Source organism: Netta rufina (assembly GCF_964035555.1).
Source record: "Netta rufina genome assembly, chromosome: 1".
Lineage (NCBI taxonomy): Eukaryota > Metazoa > Chordata > Aves > Anseriformes > Anatidae > Netta > Netta rufina.
The window spans coordinates 104618698-104637922 of NC_140123.1; positions in this window are offsets into that span (position 1 = coordinate 104618698).

Below are 19225 nucleotides of genomic sequence, written 5' to 3' on the forward strand. Positions count from 1 at the left end.
TCCTTGCATCTTTGACAGTGAATCAGAAGATTTTTCATATCTATGGATGCTTAATAGGGAAAAAAAAATTGCCAACTGTAGGATCCATGTCATACATGTTACCTGTTAAATATAGCAATAACTTATTTAGAGGTAATCTAAAAAAAAGGTATTAGAAGTATGTATTCATAGAGGGAGTATATTTCCAAGAATTTGGAAATCCTAATTTAAATCATAGTTTAATTGATCAGGTATTTGATTAGCTAGTGTATAATTCATGTTGTATCCTTAACGTTGTATAACCCCATGAATGATAATGAAACTAAATCAGTAAATTAATCTGTTTTGCATTGAATGACAAGACTGTAGAATGTGATTCTATCATAAACTGAAGAAAGAAAAATATTCTGAATGTCAAATCAGCCTACTATGGAAAATCTAATTGTTTTTTTTTTTTTTTTTTTTTTTAAATGATGGAGTAGCAATTTGTAAACTAACTGTAGTAACCTCACTTTCCCTCCTAACCAAAAAATTAAAAAAAAATAGCATTTAGCAGAAGCATTTAGCAGATGATTAAATCCTATGTGGATAGGATACTGCAATGTACTGGAAAATGGTTGGGAAGATGTTTGTTCTGCCATCAGAAAGATGAGGACAGGATGCTCGGTCAGCCCCTAAAGCTTTCCAATGCTCCTCTTCAACTGTCTGTGCACTTTGGCTGTTTTTCTTGTTGCAACCCTCTAACCACCCGTGAAGGCCAGCTGCTCCTCACATTGCTGTCTGTAACTTTTGTCAGCTTCTCACATTATGAGCTGTCACCTCTGTGAATTTTCTCATGCCACATCCAGCAATTTCTCACACCCTGTTAGCCTGGCCCCGGGGCAAGGTCTCAACAGCAGCCTAGTCATGTGCCTGCAGCCCTAACACAGTGTCTTGGCCAGCATGTCACTACCTGCAGCATCTCTTGCTTGCTTTGATAGCATCATGAAGGGTCAACTTGTTTTTAATTTCTCCTAAGTTCACTTCAGTTTCAGTAGTACCTAGTAGGTGAGAGAATAATTAACTGCTGGCTGTAAAATGTATAGGTATGCGCTACAGCATGGTAGAAACTGTTTAAGAGGGGCCATAACATTAATTCTGCATGCTGAAAGAAATCCCTGTGTGTGTAACAGGGCCAGATTCTGCAGCTGAAGCCAGCGTGCTCTGCAGCAGCAGTACCTTGGACGTAGCAGCCGTTTTCTGCCTTTCTTCCTTTCCACTCCCAGCTTCCTGGGGTGCAGTTCAGACTCCACCTTTAGCTGCTCTCCAGCCTGGCATCATGAGGAAGAGCTCACTGAAGGGGGAGGGCAGCAGGTATCCGAAGGTAACTTCTACATAGGCAAGAAGACGGAAAACTCCCAAATGTCAGTCATCCAGTTTACAGATTTATTCATGAGAAATGTCAACCTCTACAGCAGTGGAATCTGATTGGGGCTGTAGGCAGCTCGCTATTTTTAATTCAGCTTAATGCTAGGAGATGCAGTGCTAGATGTCTGCTAGACTTCAATTTTCTGAACAGTCTCTGTGACTCTGGGAATTAAATAACAAAACCTAGAAGATGAAATTCTTGAGAGAAATTGTATGTGGGAAGTGAATGCCATAGTAAACCCTGCTGTAGTGCAAGAGCCATGGTGGACCCAACCATAATGACAGGTGGCCATCTCAGAGTAACAGCATGTAACGATGCAGTGGTGTTTCTTAATATATCCCTAACGCAATTGTGTTCCTGACTGGGATGCTCTTCCTACTTGCTATTTATTATAGTATTCCATGTCGCTTTATTTAGCAAGTGTCTCTCTAGTCCCATTTTGCAGCATTGAGCATTTGTTCTGCTTCTAATGTGCATTCTAAAGGAAAAATGGAATTATAGCAAATAAAAAATTGAGAGATTCTCTGAAGATTTTGAGCTTAAATGTGTGGAATAGTGAAATAATTATTAATTTCAGAATAAAAGCAGAGTTCGTTATGAGGTAACCATAAGATCAGGCTAATGTATTCTATATCTCATAAACAGAAAACTAAGTGTTAGTCTGAAGTTTCTGGTGTCTCTTAAGCGTGTATGTGCATGGGGATAAATAATAGATTGTTATGATAAAGATTTGTGGAACATTTGATTTGGAATTTATATTTTAGCTGATGGTCTACAGTTTTTACACTGTCTTTGGGAGATCTTTTTAAGAAGCCTGAAAAAGATCATTGTTTCTGAGAAGTCCTATCACTTTAGAGTTCAATCTGATTACACAATCACATAATCACTAAAACTTATTTTAATGCACTGAGAACAGGTGTTGGTAATAGCGCTACTTCAAAGGTACCAAAAGTTCAGTGATTTCATCTTGCTTTAGCTAATTTCCACATTTCAAAAGGGAAAACTTGCATGTTGTTTTATTTTTTTTTTAATGATATTCTATTATGTGGTGATGGGCTTTATGTGTATGTATGTATAATTGAAACTTTAAGTGTATGCCAGAGTTATGTCAGCTGGAAATATTACTAATGAAAATTAACAGGAAAATGTGCAAGAACCAAAAGGTCAATGTGCAAACAAAGCATGGGAAAGTTTCCTAAAACCAGACATAAAAAATGCTACTTCATTTCTGAAAGTGTAGAACTTTCTTTTTCAAGAGTCTGAGGAGTTTATGGTATCCAATTTTTGCTACTGACTTTTTATGCATTTGCATTTAGATGATTTTTATTAATTAGTTTAAAAAAAAAAATCATACCAGCACAATTTCTTAGGTAGTTTTCCTGTTCAATTGTTATTTAAAACAAAAATGAGAAAAGTCTTTTGAGCATTTTTTTAAAGAAAAAAAAAAAAGGATCTAATTTCTTAATGCTGCCTGTGTTGCTGTTAAAAGCATGTCCTACACAATAACAGTTTATGGGATACAACATTTGTGTGAAACAACGATACTGAAACCTAAATGTGAATGTTCTAAGGATTTCTCTGCATAGGAGCTGATGTAAGAGAAACAAGGACCTACTTCATGCTGGTCACTTGTGCTTTGTCTTTGTTAAAGCCTTTGTAACAATGAACTGTGTAATTTGTGTTCAAAAAGGGAAGTGAATTCATGCTTCTCCTATGGAATTCATGCAGGCCAATTCTGTTTGTTTAGGGGAAAAATAATAATAATAAAGTTTTACAACTATATTAATGCCATTTTATTTTGTTGATATGGCACAGTGCAGCCCTGTGTGTATATATATATATATATATATACACACGTGTGTGTGTGTATATATATATATATGTAAATACCCTTAGTTTCTCAAGAATATGATTTGGGTATTAAGTGGTGCATACTAGGAGGGGGTGCAATTTACAATTGCATCTCTTACAAAAAAAAAAAAAGTATGGATTTAAAGACGCAAAATAAAAATACAAGGAAAAGCAGGAAGGGAAGCATTTTATTTATTCTGGAATAGGTGCCAACAGATCTAAGGACAAGAAAAAAAGGTAGAAGTTTAAGAAAATAACCTTAATGGTCTAATTCTGCCCAAGGTATAATACAATCAGAATTAAGAATAATCTGAATTAAATTTGTCAAAGCATGGAAATACGGAAAAAAAGGTATACAAATGATCTTGGTTTAATTTTGCCCTTTACTAATGACGACAGTAATCCCACAGCTTGGTTTCTCTGATCTTAGATTAGACTGAATTAATTAAAAAAAAAATACAACACACTTTTTAAAAGATGTCCATCATGATCTTTTTACTATATGTATTTCCTATTGAAATAGCATTTAGGCATTGCAGAAATGCAAATAATTAATAACTAGCATTACTAAAATACGAGGCATAGAAAAGTCTGTCATACAGTTAATTTTGTGCAAACCATAATTACAAGATTTTAACACTGATTATAATTACTTGAGCATATGGCAAGAAATAGGTAATAAAACTGTTTTTAATTGTGGTATAATGAGTTTCTGGATGGTCTATACCATTTTCATGAGTATGCTAAAAATTTATATAGTGAGAATGAGAGAAAGAAAAATTATATAAAAATTCTGTGGCTTGGAAATATTTGTATCATGAAAATAAAATATAATTTGTATCATTAAAATAAAATACATTAAAATAAAATACAACCATTTTTTAAAGTATCTTCAGGTTATCTTTAGTGCTGCATTCTTCAAACAAAAGGGAATGAAGTTCTTGTATAGATTGGGTATGTTTAGATGCTTGTGGGTGGTTGTTTGTTTCCCTTAATATTTTTGCAAGAAAAAATCTGTGAGATAGAAGGGAATCCACTACTTTATATATAAATATGTAGAGACTTTCCTCTTGTGTTTGTCTTTTTTGATGAATTCTGGCAGTAGTAAAACCTCACCTGAACCCTTCATATTTGACTTTTGCTACAGCTTTTATGCAGTTCCTTTGTTGTCTGAGCCCATAATTATCCCAGCGAGCGTTCTCCGAAGCCTTGCTACAGTCTTCTGTACTCTACAAAGTCCTATTTGCTGCCATAAGGCATTGTTAGTGAAGGGCTGTGATCATATGGGCTTGCAGTTGTTCTTCAGAAATGTGCAACACGCAGGACGGAAATAGATTTTGTGTCTCAGCATATCTTTGTACTTTCTCTCTTTCTTTTTTTTTTTTTTTTTGTATTTTTTTTTTTTGTATTTTTTTTTTCTTCTTTTGGAAGAAATGAAGCAGCTTTTCCAGTTTTAGCTGAAGGGGCATAAGGATGGACATACAGTGGTGTATGTATGCTCCCAAACTGAAATTTACTGGTGGTACTCATCTGAACACTGGGATAGAAATCATCTTTATTTTATCTTCTCTGTATGAAGTACACCACCAAGACTGTTCCTTGCTGTGAACCCATGTTGGCTTCTGTACTCAGCCAGCACACTGATATGTGGTAGCTGAAATCCTAGTCAATGGAATATTTTTCATTACAGAGTTAGAAAACCATTCTCTGGAATGATTTGGAATACTCAGCCTGGAATGCTCACACAAATAGTTTTTCATTAAAATTACATTTTGCACTTCCCTCCCTACCTACCATGAAATTAGTATTATTGAGAAAAAACATTTACTTCAAGACACATTATTGTATTAGACTTTACTGAATTATTCTATCATGTATTTTTTCTATCATGTATTTTTTCCATCCTTTCTTACAGATGGAAAGGTTTTTTTTTTGTTTGTTTGTTTGTTTGTTTTTTTTTTTTTTACTGAATTGACTGGGATTAATATTTGTTTCTTAAAAAAATAAATCTGTATTTTTAAAACAAGTAAATGACTTTTTCTTTTAGTGTATGTCTGTAACCAGCTCTTTAAAGTTTCAAAATGGTTTGTCAACATATCACTGCCATGCTTGTCACAGCCTCTCTAAAGCTGTTAGAGTGAGTCAGAGAGTGATTTTTCTGCCAGAGGAGCCTGGCAGTGACTACAAGCTTAGTGATACTTCTGCTGTGCAGAAAATTATTATTGATGGTGGTAAGGATAAGCCTGATGAGCGAAAAGATGTTGGGCTGAGCAGTGATAGGGGGAGGTGAACGGTTTGAGTTCTATCACTGAGCTGATGCTAGTCATGTCCAGCAAAAAATAATACCTTTTTATAGGACACCTAGTACTATAATTGACAGTCTTAATCCTATCCCTGTTTTTTCCTTTCCATTTTCAACTATTCTTCTAAACAGCCTATTAATTCTATTAGAGTGTGTTGATCAGTTGGTATCAAAAAAGAAACTTCAAACTTGTTGTGTATGGGCAGAAGGTTTCCCAAAGATGAATGAGAATCTTAATACAATAGGACAGTAAATATGTAAGATAAAAACTTCTAATATTTTTCCATATGCATGTGGTCTACTGGTAGTTTTCTTTTCTACTGAATGCAGTATATTGTTCTTTCCTTTTAATTCCCTCATGTTACAAAGAGCTCTTTTCTTCTCCCAGGTTATCTGTTCTGCGACCAGCTTCTCAAGTGCTAGCTTCATATTGATCTCTGTTTTCAGCAAAGTAGGCTCTAAAATTTCTGTAGATCAAATATTACACACATGGGAGTATGGGTATGTCTATTAGGAAATCAAAGCCAACAGTCTTTGTGAGGCTCAAGAGTGTTGCTTCAAAGTATGTACTTGAAAGTAGACATTGCTGTTGGTATGCTCTTAAATGTTGGTAATAAATTCACTCCATGGTTCTTGGTTCCTGCAATTATTGCCAGGTGCTGTATAACCTTCCACTGTTCTGGTGAGACATCAGTGCGTTTCATTCTTGTGTAATATGAGAAGTCTACATCGTGCTGCATATAAGAGCACCAGGCTGACCCATTGTTTTCACTTTGGTTTTGTGCCAGCCCTCCCTGGACAATTTGGAATGAAAGGAACTTAAGTGGGTTCTGTTTATTTGTATTTCACTGGGATACCTCTAGCTTTTAATGTCAGTCACTGAAGGCATCTAAGGTATGGAGAAACAAAATCTGTTATGTTGGGGCCCCAGCACAAGGAGGTTGTGGACATGTTAAAGAAAATCCAGAAGAGGGCCAGAGATGATCAGAAGGCTAGAGCACACCTCTTCTACAGGCTGAGATGACTGGGATCATTTAGCATTTAGAAGAGAAGGCTCCAGGGCGAACTCATTGCAACCTTCAAGTACCTAAAGGGGGCCTACAGGAAGGAAGGGGAGGGACTCTAAAGAGACTTTACCAGGAAGTATAGCAACAGGACAAGGGGTAATGGGTTTAAACTAAATGAGGTTAGGATTAGATTAGATATTGGGAAGAAATTCTTCACTCAAAGGGTGGGGAGGCCCTGGCACAGATTGCCCAGAGAGGCTGTGGATGCCCCATCCCTGAAGGTGCTCAACGCCAGGCTGGATGGGGCTTTGGGCAACCTGGGCTGGTGGGAGGTGTCTGTCGTCCCCCCCCCCATGGCAGGGTGCTTGGAATTAGATGGTCTTTAAGGTCCCTTCCAACTCAACCCATTCTGTATTTAAAAGATGAAAAAGAAAGGGGGGGAGGGGGGGGGGGGGGGGGGGAAGGGGAGGGGAGTTAGAGGTGCTAAAAGGATTAAAAGAAAAAAAAAAAGTAAAAATTGATTTGTACTTCTTTGTTACCATGCAGATACTAATGCTATGTCTGCATTAGCAAACTAAATAGGGTTAAAGTGTAGGATGAGCATTGGCATGTGACTTGTTCATTTTGCTGAACTGTTGTTAAATTGTTGCAATGATGCATGATGTGATTTTTGGTTCAGGCCTAATTTTATTTTTCCAGAGACTGCCTGAGAATCTTTTTGGTTGTTAGCATGGTCTGGGGCTGCTCCTGGGGTCAGTGTGGCTGCTGCTATGGTGTCTGGGGGCCATGTGGGGAGGAGAGGGCCTAGGAGCTTAGCTCAGTGGATATGAGTAGTGCTGCATGGGGCTGAAGAGCCTTTATACAAAACGTGGACACAACCCAAACATATTTACTTCTGATCCTGTGGCTAAGTGTTGCCATTTGGGATGCTGTGGTGTAACCCTGAGTGTTGGTAGACTGAAGTTGTGGAAGAAGTCAGTAGTAGATCACTTTTTTTAGGTTTTAAAAATAATTTTTCATGTAGAGTAATAATCCTTTTAGTATTGGAGGTGGAGGAAGCTTGATGTGTTTGGGCATGTAATGAACGCGACACACATGAATTCATTTGTGACATCTCTCTGTAGGGAGACTTGTGTTTATAGGGAGACTTGTATTGAGGGCAATGTCCCCAAAAGTCTGTGGGGAGATGATCTTGATCTTATTTTTTTGTATCTGTTTTTTCTCCACACCTAACAAAATGTCAACTAGTACTGAAAGCGCGGGGCATTTACACTAAAAGGAATTTGGTGGAAGGGGGAGAAGATGCACTAAGCAACTAAAAACCTCATTAACCAACTACTTGCACTTTACCTACACAATATCTGAATATCTCTTGAGCTGTGTCATGAGCATCAGATTAGGAAGTCATGCCCTGCTGTAAAATTAACTGCTCTTGTACAGCCCCTCACGACAGGTGTTTGCAATACCCCAGTTCCAACAGGTTACTAAACTCCAATTCCAGTAACACTAAAAGTGCTCCCTAAAATTAGTCAGCCTAAATTTGTTAAATTTAGAATTCTCAAAGCAGCTGAAGTTTTTGCACCTGAACATTCTTTCTTTTTTAATTTATTATTAAAAAAAAAAAAGAAAAAGAAGAAAAGAAAACCCTACAACCAAACAAAATAGAAAAAAAACATAGCCGAGGAATGGCAATTCTTGTCATTATTTCACATTGCCTGTGCTATGGGTTCCTCCCACCCCATTTCACCTGCAAACCATCTGTGTTGATTCACACCTTGACCCATCACCCCAGAAATTGCAGAAGCAAAAATAAATGCTGACCTTTAATGCAACCCGTGCTCCTTTCACTCTGTCTTATATTCTGACCCAGAGTAAACCATTTCAGTTCACCAAACCGGCAGAAATCTAACCTCAGCTAATGTTTTTGTGTTAGCTGTTTGGCTTAGCAAATTGAAAGAGCTCATCGCAGAAGCTGACAAGTGCCAGGAAGTGATAGAAAGGCAGGACTGCAGCAGCGGCTGTTAGCCTGCCTTCAGCTGCCAAGGAAGCACAGCCGGGGAAGAGAAAGTAATGCGTTCCTCTCCGTGTCTATTAGCAAATCAGGGTCTTCTTGCTGTGTTATAGATTTTTTTTTTTAGTTAGTTGACACATTTTTCAGTCCCATCTCTGATGTATGAAGACTGGAAAAATCTCCCCCTGAAAAAAAAAGCCATAAAAATGAGAATTTCAGTGACCTGGTTCCTGATCTTGCAGAGTACATGTATTTGGCAGTGTTTCAAACTCGCTAGGTAAGAACAATACATATTTAGTTGATATATAGGTATGTATGTACTTATTAGGCTGTGCTTTCTTGAAAGCATGGTTTGTGGATGAGAGACTGAGATCTTTTAAATAAGGTTCTGCTTCTCTCTCAGGCAGTAAGTGACATAAGGTACGTGAATGATTTGAAACAAATAAAGTGCTACTCAGGATTGCATCCACTGGAGATAATAGATAAATCTTTGCTCTAAGCCTCATGACATTATTTCAATTCAATAGTAAACATATTTTCAATTTTAAAATGAACTTCAAGGGAATCTCTAGAAGATGCAGTCTCTTAGCTACTTGAGGGATCCAAACAACTAATACAATGCCTTATGAAAAGCTGCTTAACAAAACTGGTTCTTCCCAGAAGAGAGGGAGAACATTTGTTAAGATATGAAAAACAAATATTTATGAAAAGATTATTTTATTCCCTTTTGGTTAGTCCATGTCATCAATACATTTGTGAATTGCTAAGGGGTCATCTAGTTCAGTGGCTTGGCTGTTGCTCTTCTGTTGATACCTTTTTTGGGGTACCAGAGTCCCTCTAGGTGAATTATTGAAAAACACGCTTCTGATGTTTTTAATATATTTGTTGATCAACAGTCTCTGATTAAGCGTATGCTACAGTGTTTCTTTAATATTACATATAAATCTGACAAGATATTTCATAAGCAAGTGTTCATGGAAGTTTATTTTTGGAAGAAAAATTATTTTTGAAAAAAACAGCTTTGTGTTTCATGTAGAAGTTTACCTTTGTGTGAGATTTTGCAAAATCTGCGTGGCAAAAGTGACAGCTCTGTAATTTAGGTAGTACCCAGTTTTCACCATTGGTACTATTTGCGTTAAAACCTTACAAGGACATTTTAATTCTATTTGCAGAGATGTTTCTTTTAATAAAGTGCAAAAAGTCATTATATAGTCTACTAGAGTATAAAAGAAGAAACATTTTTTGCTGATAACAGAAATGAGACTCAGATATGATTAGATTTGATTTCATCAGGGTTATGAGTAAAGAAATACTCTGACATGGGTTAATGTATACTAGGAAGTCATTAGTTTTAAAATTCCTGTATCATGTGCTCTTGTCAGTATGGCCTGTTACAAAACCAAATATTTATTTGAGGAATGTTCATGGGGGGAAAGAAAATAATATTCATTCTGTTTCATGTAGAAGACATCTTAAAGCTGATCTTCCTTTGTCCTTGCAAATTTTCAGTTGAAAGCTGCCCTGTAGGATGAAGGCCTGGGGATAGCTGCACCAGGTAACATGAGAGGTATGGCTCAGTGCCCCAACCCTGCCAGTGGAACAGGCCATGCGCCCTGCACCTCTCCTGCTGCAGGGAAAATTACTGTCTTTGAAGTTGATTGTGGAAGGGAGTTGCATATAACTCAAGGTTTTGTACCAGTATAGGCAAGGTGCGCAATGTGCTCACTGCCACTGAGTTACTCTTTGGGGACTTCAACATCCTGCAGAAGGGTGGGAGGAGAGAAAGAAAGGGGAGGGGGGAGAAGATATCTGATGGTGATAATGTCTTTCGTTAGCACAGCTAAATTTGCAAGGTGTCGTTGTTCAGCACCCTCATTGCCAAATACACCATGCTTTTCATCACTCTGCTGCGACATAACAGATTTCTTTGTAAGAACAACAGGCTCTGCAGATGCAGTCAAACAGCAAATGTGGTCTTAGGAGGGATATTTATACTCATAATTTTGTACTTCTAATAGAAAGGGAATAGCCTTGTTGCTGCCTGGTGAAATGTTATCTACAGTGTACTTCTTGGTTGTAAGAAATCAATTCTAACTTGAAGAGTACTTTGTTTATTTTTGCTATAGTTTGCACATTACAAGAGGGAAAAAAGTAAATTGTGCAGAGGATGAAAACTGATTTTGATGGCTTTTGCATTGCCTTGTTTCAGAAAGAACAATTGTTTCTCATTTAAATGCTTGATGGCTGAGGGAGCTGGGAGACAAATATCTTAGAAGATGGTTTTCTAGAGAAATTCTAAAATGAAGTTTTAAATTGGAAAATCAATATTTATAAGGGCCCTTAGAAAAATGCATCATAATCTATGCAGTCTGAGATTGTATTATGGGCCCTACTCAAACATAAATTGAAGTTAACTATATTGAGATCTTTTTGTTGGTTTAAAGGATTGTTGCATTTCAGTCTTCTTATGTGTAATGGCTCATCAGGTAGTCACTTGAGACTTGACAGATTGAGGCAGAATGCTTCGAGGAGCATGCTTGCTTCTCCACTGGAGTGTTGTTCCAGTCTCAGTGAAAGAAAAATCAGTTATCTGTTACTCATAAGGTAACTCTGCTGACTCATCCCTTGAGCAGATTGATGCAAGATACCTTCCTATTAAAAAGCCAGTAATGAAAGAATTTATTTTTAAATTCAAGGAATTGCAAGGATTTGGTTAGGGGAAAAGCAAAATCAATTTCAAGTTTAGAGAAATTAAAGTTGCAAGTTTGCTACAAATTTAGATTTTAGAAATTATCTAAGTAAATAAAATATACCTGATATTTCTAAATATTTTAACTTTATTTTAACCTTTGTATTTTGTGATTTCCCTACATATTAAATTGTGCTTTAAAAGAAGTCTTACAAAATAAAGAATCCTTTTAAATAACATACAGTTGGTAGTTGCTTTGTCTTCAGGAACTCAAACTTTTGTTTTCTAGGACAGATATTTTGACTTCTAAATTCATTCTTAATTCTGTGTAGATTCAAAATTTAAAATGTAGCTAGCTGAAGATACTATATTCTATTTTCATGTCTGCTATTTAACATGTTTATGTGCAAATCTAATGTGAAATAACTCTAGGCAACTGTGCTGCAGGAATGGGTGTTGGATTGTTAAGGTTCCACAAACTAAACATCATTTAAAAAGGGAAATGCCATCCTTTCATTTTTTAGGCAGACAAATTGCATTTACATCAAGCAACTCTCTTGATCTTTTGGACGTGGGGAGGCCTCAGATGACATATGTTTTATTTCGTAATATGGTATGGTAAAAGTGTGAGGCAGAGTCAGTGGATAAGTGATTTTGAAGAAAGGGCTAGCTGGTCTTATTTAAATTCATCAGAGATTAGGAACTAAAATTCTTTGCAAATAAACAGAATTGTAATAAAAAATAACGTGCTATAACTTTCCTTTTCCTTGAGAGAACCATTGGGCTTTATACTCAGGTTTTAAAAAAGCAAACAACTTAGTACTGTTGTTTTCCATAACAAATGTATGTGGAAATGCCTTACGAAATAAGTGACTGTCACAGACTTAAAATGAGGAAAAAATCAAGATGCAGGCATAGGCAAAGGGATCGCTGTAGACATCTCAGCAGAATACTGGCACAGCCAGGTAAATGCATAGGACAAAAACTCACTAGGTTGTTGCAAGAGCTGAAGAGGAGAAGACCCATGGGGGGAGGAGAGCAGCAGGTAATAAGGAGGGGAATGATAATATTTAGCTTGAGGTCTGCCCAAGGTGACTTTCAGGGACACGGAGAACAATTTTGATTTACCTTCTGAAACAGACCCTAGGGGAAATTGTCTGTTGGAAAGTGTTCCAGAGGAATTGCTACTTGTACGAGAGATGAGTTTTTCATCGTGTTTTTCTGCAGGCTATGGATTGGGGTTACAAATGGTTTGAAGCAGAGAAAGTTACATGTTTAACCCAAGCACTTCTCCATCCTAGGTCCTCAAGCAAAGAAGGAAAAAGCTTTTCTCAGAAAAGCACAGCACAATTTATTCAAACTAGACACTAGTTTATTGAGAGATACTTTAGGGACAAGCTGAAAATATTGTTTAAGAAATAATATAACAGTAAGAATAATACTGAAAATGTAAGACTATTGGGAGAAATCTTGCTGTTAAATGAAGAACATAATTTCATGATTGAAGTGGTCATAAAACTCCTCAAAGAACACTTTATAGCTCTGATTAATATAATTCATTTAATTAAAAAAATATAATAGGAAAGGCTACGGGAAAATATCTTGGAAAATAAGCCATCTCTGAAGACTTCTCCAAACTGTTGGCAGGAAACCTGTTAAAAAGGATGAAGAGGTTTATAGACTGGTAAATAAGCGTTACCAGGAGGTCTGTTCAGTCTGCAGCAAAAGCTGAGAATAGCAGGACGTCTCCTAGTGCTGTGCCTGCTTTTCAGAAAGAAACTCAGACAAGGTGAGGCCAGAATACCAGCTGTTCCTTAGGCAGCTACTTTTAAAGTGTTCCTTCATCATCACTCGAAGCTTTGTTTTGTTCTGTCTGGTTTGGTGTTTGAGGGCAGACTCAGAGATCAAGCATTCAATTCATGTGGTGTAAAAACAAAACCTGAATAATTTTTATTTTTAGGTAAACAAGATTGGGGAAAAGTGTGGTCTGAACTGTAGTAAATAATGTTTGGGATTTTGACTGAAATGAGGAATATGTTTCTTCATTACAAGCAGAAATCTACCTGACACATTGTGTGTTTCATCTGGTGTGCAACAAGAGTGGGCTAAGTTCACAAGCGTGGTGTGTCATTTCCCTTTTATGCAGTAGTCTGGAAATTAGCATGCTCACCAAGAGTGTGAGAAACCAAATTCCATTACATTCTCTGCTGCTGGGAATTTAATACTGCATCCTTCTTTCTCCCAAAGAGGATACTAGAAGCATCAGGCTATTTGTTATTTCTGAACGCTTGTCATTTCCCTTTGCATAGTAAGTGAATATTCCAGTGGTGGCTGAAATCAGTTTTTCAGATGACTATCCTGAAAATGCACTCTGAATAAACTAAGTATTAGGCATTAGGAGCTCCTTCTCAAATGTTCAATACCCAAGTTTAAATGCACTTTACCTTCATTAAAAGCAGGAACGTGAACCAAGTTTAAAGCACTAATAACAGCACCCTGGCATGGATATCAGCACCCAACATGTTGGCTTAGGCTTGCCCTTGGGAAAAAGGGAGGTTCGTATTTAGATCTTCTAAGTGGTAGACAGAGCCTAAGCCTATAATGACATCATCTGAAGTTGAATTGCACAAACCTGAGTTATATTTTAAGTGAGCATAATGTATTTTTTTTCTTTTGTTGTTCTCTGCACAGAACAAAACTACTTGTATGAAAGACATCTAAATAATGCTTATCTGCAACTAACATCCTCATTAAAGTGGTGACAAAAATACCCTAGCTAATGTTGGTTTTGGATGTTCATTTTTCCAAAGACCCCAAAGTTGCTGGCTCCCATATGTATTTGTATCTTAATGTGGTGAGTAAATCTTTCAATACATTGGCATAGAAATCAGTAAACAAACAAATCATAATATGCAGCAGGATAAGAGTCTGGAAAAAGTCTCATATCCAGACTAGAATCTGAAGATCCCTCTTTACCATTACGAGTATGGTTACAGCCAAGGCAGTTCTGTAGCATTTCATCTGTTGGGTAGAAACTGGTTCCCAAGATGCATTACCTAAAGATACACTAAAAGTAATGAAATGCTTCCTGGTGCCATAGTTGTAGAAATTCTTTTCAACAGGCATGATCTGAAAAATAGAGTCCTATTCCCACTTACGATGTCTCTTGAAATAATTTAGGAGCTGGTATGCATCCACATATTGGGAGGCTTGTATTATTTTCAAGTTTAGTACATACATCATCCAGTTGTACCCTGAAGCTCTCTGTTTTCAGTCCTTTTATGTTGCTAGTCTTTCTACCTGCTAGCCTACATTTAGAAATTTAAGAAACAAAAGTTCCTTTGTAATTAATAGTTACAAAACTTGTTTCTTTCTATGAAATATTTTGATTTTTAAATCCTGGACTGTGTAGATATCAATGTTTCCAGTTTTGTCCACATCAGAGGTTTGAATAGTGCCTTAGAACTTCATAATCTAGGTTTTTGCTAAAAGTGGCACCTGTTTAGAAAAATGATAGAAGCCCAGAAAAAAAATAAAGGTGTTCCTAAGGGAATCCTTTAATTGATAAATAGCACTTTTCTTATTACGCCTGGGTAAACAGATTTACTCATTCAGATGGAATTAACATCACGCATGAACTATGGGACAATGTTTTGGCAAGAAATGAGGCTTGTCATCTGATTTCCAATAAAGATTTGAGATGAAACATTGTATGATCACTTAATCTTGTTAAACGTAGCACAAAGCACTAAGTGTATTAGAGCGTGTATTTAAATGATAACAAATCCTGCTGTTAGACCTAATAGAAAACAGTCCTTTCCCCACCCAACACAACTCCTAGAAGGAATTCCTTCCTGCTTTGGAGCTATTTATTCTGCCTTTGTTATTGGCCATGGTGTATGTTGATACAGATCTTTAGTTGTTTGGATTTAGATGTCAGCATTTATTTATTAGCATGACTTTTAAAAATATATAAATTGTTATGAAATATGAATACACATTATATAACATGTTATACTGTGCTGTATATAAAATATATATAGTTATGTGAAATGCATGTAATATAAAATACAAAATATACTTAGATATGTAGAATAGTGATAACAATTATAACATATAAATACAGTTCAGGGGTAACATCGCAAATGAAATTTAAAATAGCCATTTCCATTATAGGAAGAGTCTGCATCCCTTCTGTTGTTTCCATGGACTTTTTATTTTTGCAAGTATTTTACAAAGTAAAACTTACATAGTCCAACTTCAATGAAAAGGGGTGACAGATAAACCTAAAAAAACCCTCTGCAATTATTCAAGAATGATAGCTAGCTCCTTCAAATAGGTATTAAGCTGTTTAAAAAGCAGTTTACTTTTCAGGAGCTCTGTATAAAATAAATTGCAATAGCCCCAGACTGACATAATGAACTCTGCAAACACTTCCTGCAGGACCAATATAACAGCTGTTGTCTAATGTCTGATTTTTCACCATTTCTTACGTAGCACAGAGCGTAACTGCATTATCCATACTCCAGCCCCACAGCTGGCCCCATTATTCCACATTACTCCCACAGGCTGGCCTCTGTTACAGAAATTGGAGCTCTGTGTGAGGTGTCAGAGCAGAACTACCAAAGGTTATCCATGCCTGAAGATGTGCTTAGTTGTATGTGCTCTCGCGCTCCGGTTATTGGCGCAAAGAAAGTCTTGGTTGGGCAAGGCAAGGTCTGAACCCAAGCTCTGTAGTGCCAATAGCTTTCCATGCATTAGTACCAAGGCACTTTCCTGTTATTGAATGTTTACAGCATTTCCCAGTATTTTGTTGTGGGAATGCAGCAAGCATAAAATGCTTTCCTTCACAGAGAGGAGAGAGTGACAGAGAGAATGTTTATGTCCTGAATCTGTTTGTCATGGTTGCAGTAGATGGCTGCAACTATTACCAGCTGCTTAAAAATTACTTTGCTTTGATAGAGCAGTTAGTACCTTCACCGAGGTATGAATTTAAGCTGATATATTGTAAAATGAATTTCTAGAATTGAATGCAGGTATAAGGGAATAAAATTAACCTTATAAAATTTTTGAGTATCAGGCACATCAAAATTTAATTCTAAAATACTAATATGGAAAGTTGTTTTTGTACTCACATTTTGTGTATTTTGTTTAAATGTTTCACACATTGGGTTTGTGTGTTTACTTGATGTTAAGCTGTAACTGAAAAATATACATATTTATATTAGTGGATGTGTCTGCACATTCTTTTGGTGAAGATTCATGAAATGCAGAATTGTAAAACTATGCACATCTGAGCTGCTGCATACAGAATACTATCAGTTGTCCTTGTTCACAAATAGCTCTGTGTGTACACATCATCCCTGTAATTTTCATCACATTAATGTGATTCATTAGCTGTTTAGGAAGAAGACACATGTCAGATGCTACAGAATAGAAATCGCTCAACTTTGAGGTTTTATCTAAAATGGAGAATTAGTGTTCTGGAAGCTGTGTGTGGAGGTACAGCTTGTGTGTATACTAAGTACAAGTCATGGTGACTAACAGCAGAACTGCCACAGCTGGGTATGCATTCATCTTTCCCAATTTGAAAAAAAAAAAAACGGATTGTCTTGCAAGAGTATCTGTATCTCCACTAAGGGATAGCAGCATGCAGTGTTTTGCATGCTTCCACATCATCTAGTCCTGTCAGCTTCTTCCTAACACAACTCCAAATGAAACTACTTAGAGTAGTTTGTCTATAAGAATCACTGTGTTGAGAATATGATAGCTATGAATAGGGAAAAATCCCTGTTAAGGAAGTGCTTGCATTGGCAACCCAGTCGGTGTGGTGATGGGAGAGGAGAAAGAAAATAGGTTACACTGTTTAATAATGTAATTACAAAAGGTGATTTGAATTTGATTATCTGTGAGGAATGCTGATAAGGGTAAATCTCTGTGCACTTGGAGATCTGAATGCTGAGGACAGATCAAGTCTCTGCAGGCTTGCATGGAAAAGCACAGCTATTTCATGACCTCCTTCTCTCTCCCATTAGGCTCAAGCCTTGTAAAAGCAGGACAGATTTTGGACTGTAGATGCAAGAATGACCAAGTGCTTTCAAGTATAGCTGAAAAAAGTTAATTTAGTTTTATTCTTTCTTTGTAAGAAGAGATTAAAAAAAATAAATAAAAAGGAATCCATTTTATGAAAGCAAGTACAGTGATGTAAATACATTTTTCTCAGACAAACAACATGCCAGGATCCTGTTTTACTTGAATAACCAAAGGAAGAAAAATCTTCAAAAGCAATCGAGTAAATTGTCTGTAAAACGATTTTCCTAAATTTCCTAGGCAGTCCAAAAGAAGCTGTAAACTCTGATCTTATTTCTTAAAGTATATTTCTACTTAGTACATTTTTTCTGGAAGAGCATTTTATGCTAAAATTTGTGGCTTGTAAAGACACCCTTCCAGCATTTTTTTTATCTACAGTAACATTTCTGATATTTCAGCAACAACCTTAAGTTGTATAAAAAACAGTCACTTTAAGGTCTTTCAATATAAACAGATCTTCCATACAACTACAGTGCATTGGACCTATCTTTCTTACTTTGTGGAATCACCTTACAAATACATTACCAGTTCAGTCTATTTTAAAATTTTCTAGTGTTTATTGCCTGATTTCAGTTAGAAGGCAAGTGTATAGCAAGCTGATTAATGGACGGTTTGCTGTCCTTTCTATTCCCCTCCTCCTTTATCTTCCTTGTCTGTCCTAGGCATCTACAGTTCCAGATTATTTTAGGGATAGATACACCTGGCTTCGTAGATAAACGTTTAAAACTTAAAATCTTTAAACTCACAATCAGAAGGCAGGCATACCTCCCACTAGACCAGGTTGCTCAAAGCCCCATCCAACCTGGCCTTGAACATTCCCAGGGATGATCTAGCAGAATGGCCTTTATTGTGCTGTTTTGTGCCTGGCGTTGACAGCAGTCATAACCAATCCTCGTTAAGAAGCAATTTTCAAGCTGATTTTTTTTTTTCTCCCACAATGGTTTGGGACTTAAGGAATATGGGCAATTTGCCGTAACACAGCAAAACATAAGTAAACATTTGGAATGAAAAAAAATGCAACATACACTAGTTGGAAATAAGAGGAAATACCAGTTTGAGTAGGTATGAGATGGAACATAGTGGGGGAAAAAAAAAAAAAGGAAATACATATCATTTGAGCATTACTATTCTGTACAGGATAATGGGTAAAATACACATTTAAATAAAATCTTCCACAAGTACACTCTGTAATGCAGAGCAGAAGCTTATATCAAATTTTAAAGTTTGTCTTGTTGTCTAATTTGTTAATAATGAAATTAGGCATGTAGAAAAACATGAAAAATGAAGCACTGTCGTTAGGAGCAACCTTTTTTATTGGCCCAGGTAAAACATGTCAGTTACATGAGCAGGTTGAGCATCACTAAAAACCTCTTTTAGGAAAACAACAACAACAACAAAAACATAACACCTTTGAAATAATTACTGAAAATTAAGCTAGAAAGTAAAATCTCTAATAGATTTAATTTTCATTTGATTGCTAATTCATATCACAGCAAAAATACATAAAATGATGGATGTTCTTATTTCATAGTGTCAGCCCTGTGTTACACACATATCTTTTAACATTATACTTAATGAGAAGCAAGTGATAGACAGATAGGTCTTGATTTTACTCTTTAACCAAATCCGTATTGAGTCACACTTTTCTTTTTACTTTTAAACCTCTTCGATACCTTGAACCACTTGCAAATCCTAAATATTCATGTGGTAGGAGAACGTGGCTGTGTGCTCCATGCTGACATCTTAATGCTGTTGACTATACTGGTTGCTGAAACAGTGTGGCTTGCTTAAATGAGTACAGTTGGTGAGAGGATTGGTAAGAATCCTCTTTTCTGGTATTCTGCTTTTTTGGTGGCAGTTTTTCAGTTTAGTCGATTTTCTGTTTTCT